Here is a 15,601-nt window from a genome sequence, read left to right on the forward strand (position 1 = left end):
TATGACATAGGGGAACAAAAGTCATGGATTTTGCTCTCCACTGTTTAGGATTCATGGGAAGGGAGCTTTCTCTTTAGCAATTTCCATTTCATTTCCCCTTCTGGGGAAGTCTAAGATCTCATAGTAGTCCCATAAGGGTAGATTTCTGTATAGGTCCATAAGTCATGGGGGTTCCTCTTTAGCAATCCCAAGTTCATTTCTCTTCTGAATATTACCCAAACCATAGAATGGTTATGTGTCTGAAGAACTATACTGGTCCTGAGTAGAAGGTTAGACTCAGTGAAGAGGGAAGAGGAGTTGTATTTTTGGTCTGCTGTGAGCCCATTATATGTTTTCTACAATTTCTGTTTGGTGGAATAAAGGTTATCTTGTATCAGATATACATTGTTACCTTGAGTGCTTGCATAGGACCTGCTTGCTCTTTCCCTAACATCTATGGAGACTGGACACAAGCTTTGTTTTGATATTTCCATGAGCCAAAGAGACTTTTTTTCTTTTGCCCATGAGATTGAATCTAATCCATATAAATCCAGAGTTTGGCCACAGGTTACATATTTAACTGCAAATGTCAGCTTTTTGAGTGTAGCTCCCCCTTTGTGTTGTCTTGGTAGCCTTACAAGCTAGCACAGTGACTTGCATGTAACTGATGCTTGATATATGTCTATTAATTCAACTGAATTATCCTCTAATTGTTTTAGTGATAGGAGCTGTCTCCCCAGTTAGATGATGAACTCCTTGAGGTTAGAAAACTCATCCTTTGGTTCTTTGTATCCCCTATAGGCACTAGAATTGGGCTCAGTATATAACTGATATTTAGGAAATGCTGGCTAATTTGCAGATTGCTTGAGCTTTCAATATGGCAGATTTTGATGGAGGGACTGGCTCTCTGTGCTCCCAGCAGTATCTAACCATACTTATATTGGCTTGCTCAGCACTTTCCAGAAAAAAACAAAAAACATTTCTAGGCTGCAAGCTTCCAGTGTTTGCTTTCTGCCCCAAGAACATCACAAAGGGTCCTTTGATGGAAAGTTTGAAGCAAAGTGGTTGAGTCATTTGGCATTAGCAAAGCAGGGGGGAAGCCATCCAGCTAGATTCTCCATTTTGTTGATTGAATAGGTTCATAGCTCAAATTCCAGAGAAAAGGCATTTTAGTCAAATCCCCGCCTACCTCTGTGGGGAAGAGAATGCTGGAAAGTCAACTTAGAGAACATTAGTTTTGTGTTAATCATGTGACGAAGAGCTGAAAGGTAGATATGTGAGCAGCAGACTAAGAAATGTCTTTACTGGCCAGTTCAGCTTCTGTCTCCAGCCTACACCTTCTCTCTAAGGGTTTGGCAGTCCTCTGGAACATAGAGCTGTGACCTGACAGCAGAACTCCACAGTCCCCCAGTCTCTGGAGTCTAATTATGAGGCGGGAACTGCTTAAGGGATGTAAACGTTTTCCAATGAGGTTGGGCATCAAATTGTAACTAGACAGAGTAGAAAACTTTGAACAGGTCATCTGAGTACCTGTGTGTGAGTCCTTACTCCTTGAACCTGTCACTGAAATTCTCTGAACCTCATTTTTCTTATCTATAAAATGGGGAGCCTAGAATTTAGACCTAGAAAGTATCTCAGAGATAATGTCAGTCTACTCTATTGTTTTTACAAATGAAACCACTGAAGCATAGAGAGATAAGATGATTTGTCTAAAGTCACTTGGGTAGTAATAGAAATAAATGACATTTGTTTAATTCTTGAAGGTGGCAATCTTCTCTCTTGATCCCCACAACCAGCCAGTAAGGCAAGTACCTCAAGGATTATAGTCCCTAGTTTACAGATGAGAAAACTGAGGCTTAAGAGAGATCAAATGGCTTGTCCATCCATGGTCATCCAAATTTCAAGTTCAGAAGGAAGAATTTGAACCCAAGATTTCCTGACTCCAAGTCTAGCACTGTATGCGTAACAGGGGGTGCAATCTGAACCCTAGTTTTCTGATTCCAAATCCAATGTTCTTTAATTTTTTTTTTTTTTTACTGCACTACTAAAGCTCACCTTTCCTCTCTCCTAGCTCTGGGCTGTGAAGAGCAATGAAAGTACTTTGAGGAGATTAGAGTTAATAGTAAGGAATTAGACTTTAATGAAAGTTTCTTGAGATCCAAGGTGGGACTTCTGCAATAACCTGGATGGTGGACAATGTCCTGCCTTCTCTGAGGGTGCTGGACAAATTCTGACTGAAAAACTTGCAGCTGCTGCCTCTGTGGCTAATTGAACCCAAGTCAATCCCAGACTTCATAAGTGATCACTGAGGCGTGGCCAAAATGACTTTGAAATGCTGGAGACATTGTTTCTCTGCTGTGCCTCATGGAAAAACACCATCTTTTAATTATGTTTAACCTTCCTGCAGGAATGGTGGCAACTTTTAAATAATAAATGAAAGTATATTAGCAAGCTTCCCCCTCACTTCCTCTCCCCCAAGCTAAACTCACTGGCGCCTGATCAAAAGGGATTTGAAAGAAGACAGAGACAGCTCTGGGATATTCCCAAAGTCGAGGATCGCTTGGGCAAGCTCTGGGTGAAGTCATTCAGTTCCTCTAAGGCACAGAGCAAGTAAGAGCTGGGCAGTGAGTTCAGCTGAAAGGAACAGATGTGGTTTCCCCTAACACCTCAGCACAGAGGATGTTGTCAGTGGCTTACTTCCCTTGGCTCACACAGACTGAGCCATTGTCCTTTCCACACAGTCCTGTGGATAGTAAATCAAGAGATGGAAGATTCAAATAAGACAGGTCAGCTGGGTGGCTCAGTAGATAGAGAGCCAGAACTGGAGTCTGGAAGACCTAAATTCAAATCTAACCTCAGATACTTACTAGCTGTATGATCCTGGGCAAGTCACTTAGCCCTGTTTGCTTCAATTTCCTTATCTGTAAAATGGGGATAACAATAGCCTCCAAGGTGTTTGTTAGGATCAAATGAGATAATATGCATAAAGCACTTAGCATAGTACCTAGCACATGGTAAGTGCTATATAAATGTTACTTACGTGAGGTATTACTGTAGTTAGAGTACCAGGCCTGGAGTAAGGAAGACTCATCGTTCTGAGTTCAAATTTGGCCTTAGATACTTCCTTGCTATGTGACCCTGGGCAAGTCACTTAAGCCAGTTTGCCTCAGTTTCCTCACTTGTAAAATGAACAGGAGAAGGAATGGTAAACCACTCTAGTATCTTTGCAAGAAAACCTCCCCAAAAGGATCACAGAGATGGACATGAATAAAAAAGCAACAATTATTATAATTATTTAAATTTTGTATGTTTTATGTTTTTCCAATTACATGTAAAAACAATTTTTAACATTCACTTAAAAAATTTTGAGCTTCAAATTCTCTCTCCCATCTTTCTCTCCCTTCCTCGAGAAGGCAAGCAATTTGATATAGATTATACATGTACAGTCATGCAAAACATATTTCCATACCTATTATTGTTAAAGGAGGTTGTTATCTAGAGTAAGGAAGATAAGACATGTAAATATATACCAAATAACTTTGAAACAAGTAAAAACAGATAGGCATTACAAGACTGCCCCAGAGAAGTTACTATGGATAGAAAAGGGAAAGGGAAAGATCACTTGGGACCAGAGGGAAGGAATCATAGGGAAGGTGCCATTTGGTTTGGGACTTTAAGCAGAGACTTAACTAGGAATTCTGGAACCTGGTACACATTTAGTTAAGTGGGATTGGGAGGGGTGGGTGTTGTAATCTAAGGTAAGGGACAAATGTGTTGTTGGCACATAGTCTACAACACTCCCTAGTGAGCCCAAGCAGATTAAAATGTAATTGGGAGATATTTAACAAAATAAAAATACAATAAAACATAGATAATATTACATTAGTCAATATGTAACCTACAGGCATACTTATGTGCAGATTTGTGGCCCACAGTTTTACTTGAGTTTGACATCACTGACCACACCTGTATGTGGTTGAGGTAGATTGGAGACTGAGGCCGTGGAAGCTGGGAAGTTTGAAGTGTTCTCAAAGAGAGTCAATCGAGAGCAAGACTGTGGCCCAGGCCATAGTGCTGAACTTACGGGGAACAGAGGGAGAATAACCTTAGAAGGATCTAGAAGATAGCAATGAGTAACTCAAGTCATTGGAGTGGTGAGGAGTGATGTTTAACGGAGCAGTTGTTATCCATCCTTCTTTTTTGAAGCTCATTGACATCACAAGATCAATGACATCACAATTGACTTCCTTATGAATTGGATTTAAGGGAGGCAGTTGTGCAAAGTGGTTAGCCTTACCCTTTTCTGGAGTTATCTGAGCCCAGTGGCTAGATAAAAATCAAAACCACTGACTGGTGATGGCCTGGGATGCAGTGCATGAACTTGAGCTTTCTAAATCAAGGTTATTTAGAGGAAGGGGTCTGAAAATAGTGGGAAGCAGAGTATCTCAACCCATCCTCCTGGCCCTATGTGTCAGAAAAGGAGCAGTAACTTTGGAGAAGTTGCCAAAAGACATGTAGTCTTCAGTAAAAGAGTTGGGCATAGAGACAAGATGCAGACTCCCAGCACCTGTTATATTGGCTTCCTCTGTCTTTTCAGCAACCTGAAATGTGGTTGGCATCATCCATTCTCTCTCTCTGTCTCTCTCTCTGTCTCTTTCTCTCTGTCTGTCTGTCTCTCTCTCTGTCTCTCTCTATCTGCAGCTAGGTGTCTGAGGCCAGATTGGAACTCCCATTTTACTGACTCCAGCTCCAGGGCTATATCCAATGCATCCCCTAACTGGGCCTACAGATGAGGATACTCAAGTCCATAGAAGTATAATGACTCTTACAAGTTCATTCATGTACTAAATGGCAGGATCAGGAGTCACACTCAGGTTCTCTAACCTAAGTTAAGCAATTTTTCATCTGTGCCACAGTAGAATGGTTCTCAAAGGATACAGGGAAGTGCAGCCGGCAGAACAGGGGACAATAATGACTGGAGGAAATCTAGGGCCAAGTTTTCAAGAGGTAGTGAGTTCAGAGTTATCTTTCATATTCCCCATGGTTGACCTTGAATATCCCAAGTCCCCCCATTGGGGCAGCTAACATACGTGCATGTGATGAATATGATACATAAAATCAATAGATTATATGACAACCTGATACATATTTGTAAGGATGTAACCTTTTAGACTCAGCAAAGTTCAAAATCAAAAGGGATGTTAAAATGTATAGGGAAAGCCCTTTCCTATGTTAAAAGAAGCATAGCATGCCTTAGAAAGAGCCTGACGATTGAATAACTTAATTGTTTATGAAAAGGCCAGCCAGATGCCTCAGGGCACAGGCTGCTTCAATATCTTTCTCTGACTGCTCTTTTCAATTAGACCCCCATAGGAATCTTGGTACTATAGCTGATTGATCATTCTAGAGTTCTCTCTCTTAGGGAAGCCAATTCTGAAGCAAGAAGAATTTTTTAATAAGATAGGTCTTCTATTCATGCAAATGACAAGTCTTAAGGCCAAGGCCCAGAGAGAGCCAAAGAGAAAAGGATTCTGTCAAACCTAGGTTAAGGGTTGTTAACCTTGCTGAAGGAACACATTAGTATTCTAGCTTAATAGACCAGGTAATGTTCCTGCTGAACAGAGTGCAGCTCAACCAGAGACTGAAAGTGGTCAGTCAGTCCATAAATGTGAATTAGGCACCCACTATGATGAGCCAGGCACTGTGCTAAGGAAGGCAAAACACAAGCTCTTCGTTCAAGGAATTCACATCACAGACTATTGGAGGAGACAACACCCAAACAACTATGCGCAAATAAGCTACACTGTTAACAAGATAGATGGGAAGTGCAAAATAATCAACAGAGGGAAGGCATTAGCTTTACAGGAGATTGGGAAAGACTTCCTGAGCTTAGGGGTTCCAATGGATCAACCCATCCAGTGATGCTGGATTCTTGATAGCAAAAGAATGAAGCATTCTTATAGAGTGAGTTAGGGGTGGGGTAGCGGGGCAGTGAAGGAGGGAGATGACAAGAATCCCTTTTCCATGACTCACAATGGCCAATCATCATCTGCTCAGCCTGCTCACCATTCATAGTTGCTTACACATTTTCTGCTCCATTAGATGGTGAACACATTAAGAGTTGGGACTGTCTTTTGCCTTTTTCTTAGCACAGTGACTGGCATATAGCAAACACTTAATAAAGGATTGTTTGATTGACTGACTAGGGACAAATTAAGAGTTCTCTGTGTCATTGAAGCAATGATTTCCTTTATATTGATATATACTGCCGCCTCCAGTAAGCCCTTCTTTGTAACAATGAAAAACAGTTAAGCAAAACAAGCTGACAAAGCAAGCTCATTTGTCAGCATATATAACATTTAGTGCTTGAAGTCCTTTCTCTGTCTGCTAAGAGGAGGAAAATGAGTTTCATCATTTTCTAGGACCAAAATTTGGGATTATTTTATCTAAGTTCAGCTAACTTCTCATGTTTTTTTCATTAAATTATTTCAGTCATGACATACACCATTCTGACTGGGCTCTCTTCTCTTTGTATCAGTTGATACAAGTCTTCCCATGCTTCTCTGAATTCCTCAAATTTCTTTTATGCAATAATATTTAATTACATTCATATAATGTAATTTGTTTAGTTATTTCTCAATTCTTAGATCCTATTTTTTTTTCTTTTTCTTTTCTTTTTGGTGGCTAACACAAAAGGTAAACATGCCAGGAAGTAAATACTCAAGTTCTACTCTCAGCTCTGTCATGAAGAGGCCATGTGACTTCAGATAAATCACAACTCCTCTGGTCCCCAATTTCCTCATCTGTAAAATGACATAGTTGAATTGTAAGGCCTTGCCTACCTCTAAAAAGACTGATTCTATTCCATCCCTACTGTATGTCCAGTCCCCCACTGGTTGCTGTGTAAAAAAAATGAAGATATTTTGGCACATGCCTTTGGTGTGTCTTTATGTCTTTGGCTTTCTTGAGGTAAATGCCTTGTAATAGAATAGTTTGGAGGTCCTTGAATGTCAGGCTAAGGAATTTGAACTTTGGTTCAAAGGCACTGAACCACTTAACATTTTTTTGGTGGGGGAAGGGGCTACTCAAAATTTTATTATTTTCTTCCTTGCCTAAGCTCTTTGAGTGATTAGAGTCTGCATAAGTAATTCAGCCCTTGACTATATACTTTGATCTCATTTTTTGAATGTTCCATGTGTGGATCTTCTCTTTCCCATTGAATTAGAAATTCTTATAGAGCAGGCAATTTGTTTTCTCTTTCTTTTCTTTTTTTTTCAGCAAGCAGAGTGGGACAGGACATACAGTAGGTATCCAGGAATGGAAAAGAATCAGAATGTTTTTAGAGCTAGGCAAGGCCTTTGAGTCCAACTATGTCATTTTACAGATGAGGAAATTGGGGACCAGAGGAGTTGTGACTTCTCTGAGGTCATGTGGCCTGTTCATGACAGAGCTGAGAATTTATTCATCTGGGTACTTACTTCTTGGCCAGTGTTTGTCAGAGTAAAGGGAACTTGAACTTGCCACTCATATATGATGAAATTTTTGCACCAGATTCCTCTGTTTGCTCCAGTTTGGTCTCAGAGTGACATACCCCAGATCTTGAAATCATGAATTGGGACTGTGGCTGAGGGTATGTGATGGTTATTCAGGAATACTCCCTGGTGGGGCAGGGCAGGGTGGGGGAGCAAAGAACATTGTGGATATTCTTGAAAACAGAAAAAAGTAATAATGACTCACATTAACAAAATACTTTATGTTTTATAAAGCACTGTATTCATGGAAAGCATCTATCACTGCTTAACACAGGGCTTAATAACTGCTTAATAAATCTTATCTCAATCGTTATTCATTCAAAGAAGATAGCACAAATTATTACTTTCTCCATTTTACTAAAGTTCAGAGACTTCAGGCAAAGATGTTGCAGTGGTTTCCTTTCCCAGTCGTTTTACAGCTTATGAAACTGAGGCAAACAGGGTAACTTACTTGCCCAGGGTCATGCAGGTAGTAAATGTCTGAGGTTAGATTAGAACTCATAAAAATGAGTTTCTGAGTCCAAGTTCAGTGCTCTATCTATTACACCACCTTACTGTCCATTCTGGAACAGAATGGGGAACACTATATAGAAGAGATAAGTCAGACCTTTAAGAATGGTCTTATACCCAGGGAGCTCAGGTCCAACAGTAACTGCAGATACAGATCCCTTGAAAAACATAACTCTCTTCCTGCCTGAGTTTTGCTCCAGAGCCTATGCACCAGAACATCTGGGAGCATCTCAATGCTGGAGGTCTTCAAGTGGAGACTAGATGACTATTTGCCAGAAATGTTGTAGAGAGGATGCTTGTTCTAGTCCACATTGGACTAGATGGTCTCTGGGGTCGCTTCCAACAATGCAGTATCTGTCATCCTACAACATGCTGTGGTTTCAAAGAACAGGAGTTCTCTTTTGCTTTGAATAGAGAAATATTTCTTTTACCAGCCAGTCTCAGGACCTGAAATCTCACTATTAGAGATTCATTCCCCAGGGTGAATATGCAAATTGAAAAATTAACATATAAACAATCCTTGGCAGAAGAACACAGTGTGTTCCAAAAGTCTTGGTGCAGTTTTAAGTTATTAAAGCTTAATATTAAGCTTTGTATCAAATCCAAAAACATCTCAGTATGAATGAGCTTCTCAAATATTTTTCTCCTGGACAGGAGAGATGAGAGTAGCATGAAGTAACTGTGAATTGTGTTTGGGATTAGAGGGGGAACAAAAAAAAAAACATGAAATGGACTATGAGTTGGTCCTCCCCTCAGGCATCTGTCCACTGCTCCCATGGCACAGAATGGTTTTGCCTCTTGTATCTGACCTTTTAATCTCCTCTCCCTTCGCCACCTACAAATCACACCCCATATTTGTGGTCTTCTTTTCTGGACAGAGAGACCTTGAGGTGAACACTATTGCCTTCTAATTTGCTCAGAAGGAAAGATCCACTGGAATACTTAGGCAGTCATAGGGAGAAATTAAGGCTATCCAGGAAGGCAGTTTTGCTCTAGCTTTGTGAATATTTCTGTATGTTTATGTATATTTGAACATTTTTGTGAGTTGTGTATATATGTGTATGAAGGGAGAAAAAAATTACCTTCTGGTATGGTTTGTTTAAAAGTACCTTAAGGCAAAAAGTAGCCAAGAGCCATTTAGACTCCTGTCTGAAGTAATCTAACCAGCATGGTAATGTGCCTTTAGAAAACAGAAAGATAGCTGACCTAGGGTCAGGGGTGGGAAGTTGAGGGCCTCCAAAAAGAAGGAAACAGAAAAGGGAGAAAGAAGATCTGTGTGTATAAGAGCAAGAGTCTAAAGGGAAAGGAGGGATCCCAGAAGGAAAGCCTTGGTGCTTTATCATTAAATACTTGTGACCTAGCTCTCTCCAAAGTCTCTTGGCTCAAATAGCCAACCTGATGGCTGATAGATGCCCCTACAGAGATTATTACAGGAAAACCAAATAAAATCATGGTATATCTTGTGTTTAGGTTTCCTCAAATGCGGGTAATAGAATCTCCTACTACCACACAGGCACACAAGGTATTAAATGCACATTAGGTATGGGACAGCTTTTATTTCATTCTACAGAAAATGCATCAGATACAAAATATTCACAGGAGCTCATGGAGAGATACAAAAATGACAGAGTAGATGAGAGGGGGGCGGTGCCAAGATGGTGGAGTGAGAGCAACTACTCACCTAAGCTGTAATGCAAACTCTTTCAGATTCCTCTAGAAAGAGAATCTGAAAGGATTTTGGAGTGGCAGAATCCAATAGGAGACAGACTGTGGCAGATTTCCAGCCCAGGACAAACTAGAAGGTCGACAGGAAGAATATGTTGCACAGAACTGGAGGAATGCACAGCACACAGGTTGTACCAGTGCATCCTGCTGTAGCAGTGCTGAGCAGGAAGCCCCAGGTGGTCTGAGGCAGTGGCTTCTCTGTGGAATCTCAGGCATATCAGCCCAGAATGGGAATCCAGTGGAAGTGAGTGAGAGAGAGCTATGGAGCCCCAAGTAACTGCAGCAGCTGCTTCTGAGACTATCAGTCTGCAGATTAAATGTCTGTAAGTCACCTACTTGAACTTCCAGGAGCCAAGATGGTGGAGTGATTGGTAAATACTCTACCCCTCCCCTTGTTGACCTTGAAAAACCTATAGAATATTTCCCTAGGAAAAGTCCTGGAACAGTGGGATCAGTCAAAGGGATAAACAGCCTCTTGGTCTATGAGGCTAAGAAAATTGCAAAGCAGGGGGCATCCCTCTTGCTGTGGCTGAAGTGGACCAGTGTAGGGCTGAAGTTGTCCCAGACAGCCCCACATCAGTGAACCTGGCAGAGATCCTGAGCCCCAGGGGGGGTTGGAGCCCCACAATCATCAACACCAGGACCCTAGGTGCCCCTCAGCACAGCCAGGGGAACAGGGAAGACACTAATGCTGACAGACTTCACCAATTGCTGACCTTGCCTATGCTCTACATCAGGAGATTAGACCTTCTGTGGCCTGACCACCTCTCCCCAACACTTAACACAGCTAGCTCCAGGGTAACTCCGGGGAATCTCAGAAAGACTTCACCTGGTCTCTGCTTTGGCACATCAGCCAACTCAGCACCAGGTAAGCTACAGCATTCTACCTTCTAGCTGAAAGAACCAGAGGCCACAGTATGCAAAGTCTCAGGTTCTAAGTACAAGAACAGTGGAACAGAGCCCCCTGTGCCCCAGAAGAAGATATCCACTTTAAAATCCAGGAAAGGGGCTATCATCATGAGCAGGAAGCAAACCAGAAAAGATAAGACCATAGAATCTTTCTATGGGGATAAGGACCAAAACACGATACCAAAGAGGGCAACACTGAGACTGTACTCCTATCTGAAAGGTTAGAAGGGAATATGAACTGGTCTCAAGCTCGAAGAGCATTCTTGGAAGAGCTCAAGAAGAATTTTAAAAGTCAAATTAGGAAAATAGAGAAAAAAACTGGCCAATGATTTTAAAAATATGAAAAAAGAAATCACAGAAGAACTTAAAAGGAAAATTGGACTAATGGAAAAGGAAGTACAAAAACTAACTGGAGAAAATAAATTGTCCTTAAAAAGAACAATTGGACAGATACAAAAGTTAACTGAAGAAAACAATTTGATAAAAATTAGTATCGGGCAAGTAGAAACTAATGACTCTGTGAGACATCAAGAATCAGTCAAACAGAATCTAAAGAGTGAAAAGATAGGAGAAAATGTAAAATGTCTAATTGGAAAAACAACTGACCTGGAAAATAGATCCAGGAGAGAAAATCTAAGAATTATTGGTGTAACAGAAAGTCATGATGAAAAAAAGTCTGGACAATATCTTCCAAGAAATCATCAAGGAAAACTGCCTAGAAATCCTAGATCCAGAGGACAAAATAGTCATTGAAAGAATTCACCATTTACCTCCTGAAAAGGATCCCAAATTAAAAGCACTAAGGAATATTGTTGCCAAATTCCAGAACTATCAAGTGAAAGAGAAAATACGGCAGGCAGCCAGAAAGAAGCAATTCAAATATTGAGGAGCTACAGTCAGGATCACACAGGACCTTGCAGCTTCTACATTAAAAGATCAAAGGGATTGGAATAAGATACTTCATAAGGCAAAGGAGCTGGGACTACAATCAAGGATCAATCACCTAGTAAAATTGAGTACATTTTAAGCAAGGAGATGAACATTCAATGAAATAAGGGATTTCCAGACCTTCCTGATGAAAAGGCCAGAGCTCAATAGAAAATTTGATCTTCAAACACAAATCTTAAGAGAAGCATAAAAAGGTAAACAGGAGAAAAAGAAACTTGCTATTCAGTATGGACAAACTATTTACATCCCTATAAGGGAAGATGATACTTGTTAATCTTGAGAATTGTATATTTATTGTGATATATAAAAGAGATATACATAGATAGAGGGAGTGGGTATAAAATAAATGATGTGATAATAAAAATGTGATTTAAAGGTATGAGGAGATGTGAAAAGGAGGAAGCAGAAAAAGGTAAATTATATCACAAGAAGAGGCACGAAAATATATTGCAGTAGAGGGAAAGAGGGGAGGGAAATGAGCAATGTTTGAGATTTACTCTCATCAAGGAGGGAACAACAAACTCAGTTAAGTATAGAAATCTAACTATTTCTATAGGCAGTAGGAGGGGAAGGGGGAAATACAAAGGAGGAGAGGCTAAAAGGGAAGGAAGAAGCAGTAAGGGAAAAGGGAAATAAAAGGGAGGGGGGCTGAAAGAAGGGAAGGAATACTGAAGGAGGTGGTGGTCAAAAATTAAAACTCTATTGTGGAGGGGAGGGGGGAAGGGAGAACTAAAAGCATAAATGGGGGGAAAGTGGATGGAGGGAGAAACCAGATAGTAATCATAACTGTGAATATGAATAGAATGAACTCTCCCATAAAATGGAGGCAGATAGTGGAATGGATTAAAAACCATAATGCAACAATATGTTGTTTACAAGAAACACATTTGAAACAGGGGAATACACACAGGGTAAAGGTAAAAGGTTGGAGCAGAATATATTGTGCTTCAGCTGATGTAAAAAAAGGAGGGGTAGCAATCCTAATTTCAGACAAAGCAAAACCAGAAATAGATCTAATTAAAAGAGATAAGGAAGAAAACTGCATCCTGCTAAAAGACACCATAGACAATGAAGCAATATCATTACTAAACCTATATACTCCAAGTGGAATAGCATCCCGATTGTTAGAGGAGAAGTTAAGGGAGTTACAGATAGACAGCAAAATTATACTAGTGGAGGACCTCAACCTCCCCCTCTCTGAACTTGATAAATCTAACCTCAAAATAAACAAGAAAGAAGTTAAGGAGGTGAATAAAACTCTGGATAAGGTAGATATGACAGATCTCTGGAGATATTTGAATGGGGATAGAAAGGAATGTACCCTTTTCTCAGCAGTACAAGGCACATATACAAAAACTGATCACATAATAGGGCATAAAAACCTCACAATCTAGTGCAGATAGGCAGAGATAGTCAATGCATCCTTCTCAGATCATAATGCAATAAAAATTATATGTAATAAAAGGCCATGGAAAGATAAACCAAAAATTAATTGGAAACTAAATAATCTAATCCTAAAGAATAAGTGGGTTAAACATCAAATCATAGAAACAATCAACAACTTCATTCAAGAGAATGACAATAATAAGTAAATCTACCAAATCTTATGGGATATTGCAAAAGCAGTTCTTAGGGGAAGTTTTATATCTTTGAATGCCTACATGAATAAAATGGAGATCGAGGAGATCAATGAATTGGACATGAAGCTGAAAAAGCTAGAAAAAGAACAAATTGAAAATCCCCAAGTAAATACCAAATTAGAAATATTAAAAACCAAAGGAGAGACTAATAGAAGTGAAATTAAGAAAACTATTGAACTGATAAATAAAACCAAGAGTTGGTTTTTATGAAAAACCAAAAAAATTGATAAATCTTTGGTCAATTTGATTAAAAAAAAGGAAAGAAGAAAACCAAATTACTAATGCCAAAAATGAGAAGAGTGAACTCACCTCCAATGAGAGGAAATTAAAGCAATAACTAGAAATACTTTGTCCAACTGTATGCCCATAAATTTGACAATCTAAATGAGATGGAGGAATATTTCAAAATATATAAATTGCCCAGATTAACAGAAGAGGAAGGTGAACACTTAAATAACCCCATATCAGAAAAAGAAATTGAACAAGTTATCAGAGAACTCCCTAGGAAAAAAAATCTCCAGGGTCAGATGGATTTACAAGTGAAGTCTATCAAACATTTAAAGAACAGTTAATTCCAATATTATATAGACTATTTGGGAAAACTGGGGAAGAAGGAGTCCTCCCAAATTCTTTTTATAATACAAATATAGTTCTGATACCTAAACCAGGAAAAGCCAAAACAGAGAAAGAAAATTATAGACCAATTTCTCTAATGAATATAGATGCAAAAATTTTAAATAAGGTATTAACATAAAGCATCTTATCATGAAAATAATAAATTATGATCAGTTAGAATTTATACCAGGAATGCAGGGCTGGTTCAATATTAGGAAAACCATTAGCATTATTGATCATATCAACAACAAAACTAACAGAAATCACATGATTATCTCAATAGATGCAGAAAAAGCTTTTGACAAAATACAGTACCCACTCCTGTTGAAAACACTGGAGAGCATAGGAATAAATGGAACTTTCCATAAAATAATAAGCAGTATCTACCTAAAACCATCAGCAAGCATTATATGCAATGGGAATAAGCTAGATGCATTTCCAATAAGATCGTGGGCAAAACAAGGATGTCCATTATCAACACTGATATTCAGTATGGTATTAGAAATGTTAGCTGTAGAAACAAGAGAAGAAAAAGAAATTGAAGGAATTAGAATAGATGAAGAAGAAACGAAGTTAATGCTCTTTGCAAATGATATGATGATATACTTAGAGAATCCCAGAGAATCAAGTGAAAAACTACTTGAAATAATAAACAATTCTGGCAAAGTTGCAGGTTACAAAATAAATCCACATAAATCATCTTCATTTCTATATATTACTAACAAAACCCAACAGCAAGAGATAGAAAGAGAAATCCCATTTAAAGCCACAGTAAATACTATAAAATATCTGGGAGTCTACCTGCCAAAACAAACCCAGGGACTATATGAATACAATTACAAAACACACACAAATAAAGTCAGATCTGAGATCTAAGTAAGTGGGAAAATAGTTGCTCGTGGGTAGGCCGAGTGAATATAATCAAAATGACAATTCTACCTAAATTAATTTGCTTATTTAGTGCCATACCAATCAAACTACCAGATAATTATTTTCTAGAGCTAGAAAAAATAATATCAAAATTCATCTGGAAGACAAAAGGTCCAGAATATCAAGGCAACTAATGAAAAGAAATGCTAGGTCAATGCTAGGTAGGGCCTAACCCTACCATATCTGTAATTGTATCATAAAGCAGAAATCAAAACCACTTGGTACCATCTAAGAAATAGAGGGGTAGACCAGTGTTTGGTACTCAAGACACAGTAGTTAATGAATATAGCAATCTACTCTTTGATAAACCCAAAGACCCCAGTTCCTGGGATAAGAACTCACTGTTGGACAAAAATTGCTGGGAAAACTGGATAACAGTGAAGTGGAAACTGGGCATAGACCAATGTCTGACACTGTACACAAGAATAAAGTCCAAATGGATATGTGATCTAGGTATAAAGATTGATACTAGAAACAAATTAGGGGAGCAAGGAATAGTGTTATTTGTCAGATTTATGGAAAATGGAGAAATTTTTGACCAAACAAGAGACAGAGAACATTATGAAGTACAAAATGGGTAATTTTGATCACATAGAATTGAAAAGTTTTTGCACAAACAAACCCAGTGCAACAAGATTAGGAGGGAAGCAGAAAACTGCGAAAGAATTTTTGTAACTAGTATCTGTGATAAAGGCCTCATTTCCAAAATATATAGAGAACTGAGTCAAATGTGCAAGAATACAAGTCATTCCCCAATTGATGCATGGTCAAAAGATGTGAACAGGCAGTTTTCAGAGGAAGAAATTAAAGCTA

The 15,601-nt window shown here is 39.1% G+C and overlaps 2 long non-coding RNA genes across 5 annotated transcripts in view; one reads left to right on the forward strand and one right to left on the reverse strand.

The window, feature by feature from the left end:
• Window positions 1-4,191, reverse strand: part of LOC140521054 (uncharacterized) — a 54,318-nt gene extending 50,127 nt beyond the window's left edge. For 3 of the 4 annotated variants that reach the window (XR_011972769.1, XR_011972766.1, XR_011972768.1), the window contains exon 1: window positions 3,946-4,171. This is a non-coding gene — a long non-coding RNA (uncharacterized lncRNA). Of the gene's footprint in view, window positions 1-3,945 lie in introns of all 4 variants that reach the window. The other variant, XR_011972767.1, reaches the window with a different exon arrangement.
• LOC140521055 (uncharacterized) overlaps window positions 1-15,601 on the forward strand; it is an 84,911-nt gene that overhangs the window by 49,103 nt on the left and 20,207 nt on the right. The gene's annotated exons all lie outside the window — the stretch shown is intronic.

Source organism: Notamacropus eugenii, chromosome 1, assembly GCF_028372415.1.
Source record: "Notamacropus eugenii isolate mMacEug1 chromosome 1, mMacEug1.pri_v2, whole genome shotgun sequence".
Lineage (NCBI taxonomy): Eukaryota > Metazoa > Chordata > Mammalia > Diprotodontia > Macropodidae > Notamacropus > Notamacropus eugenii.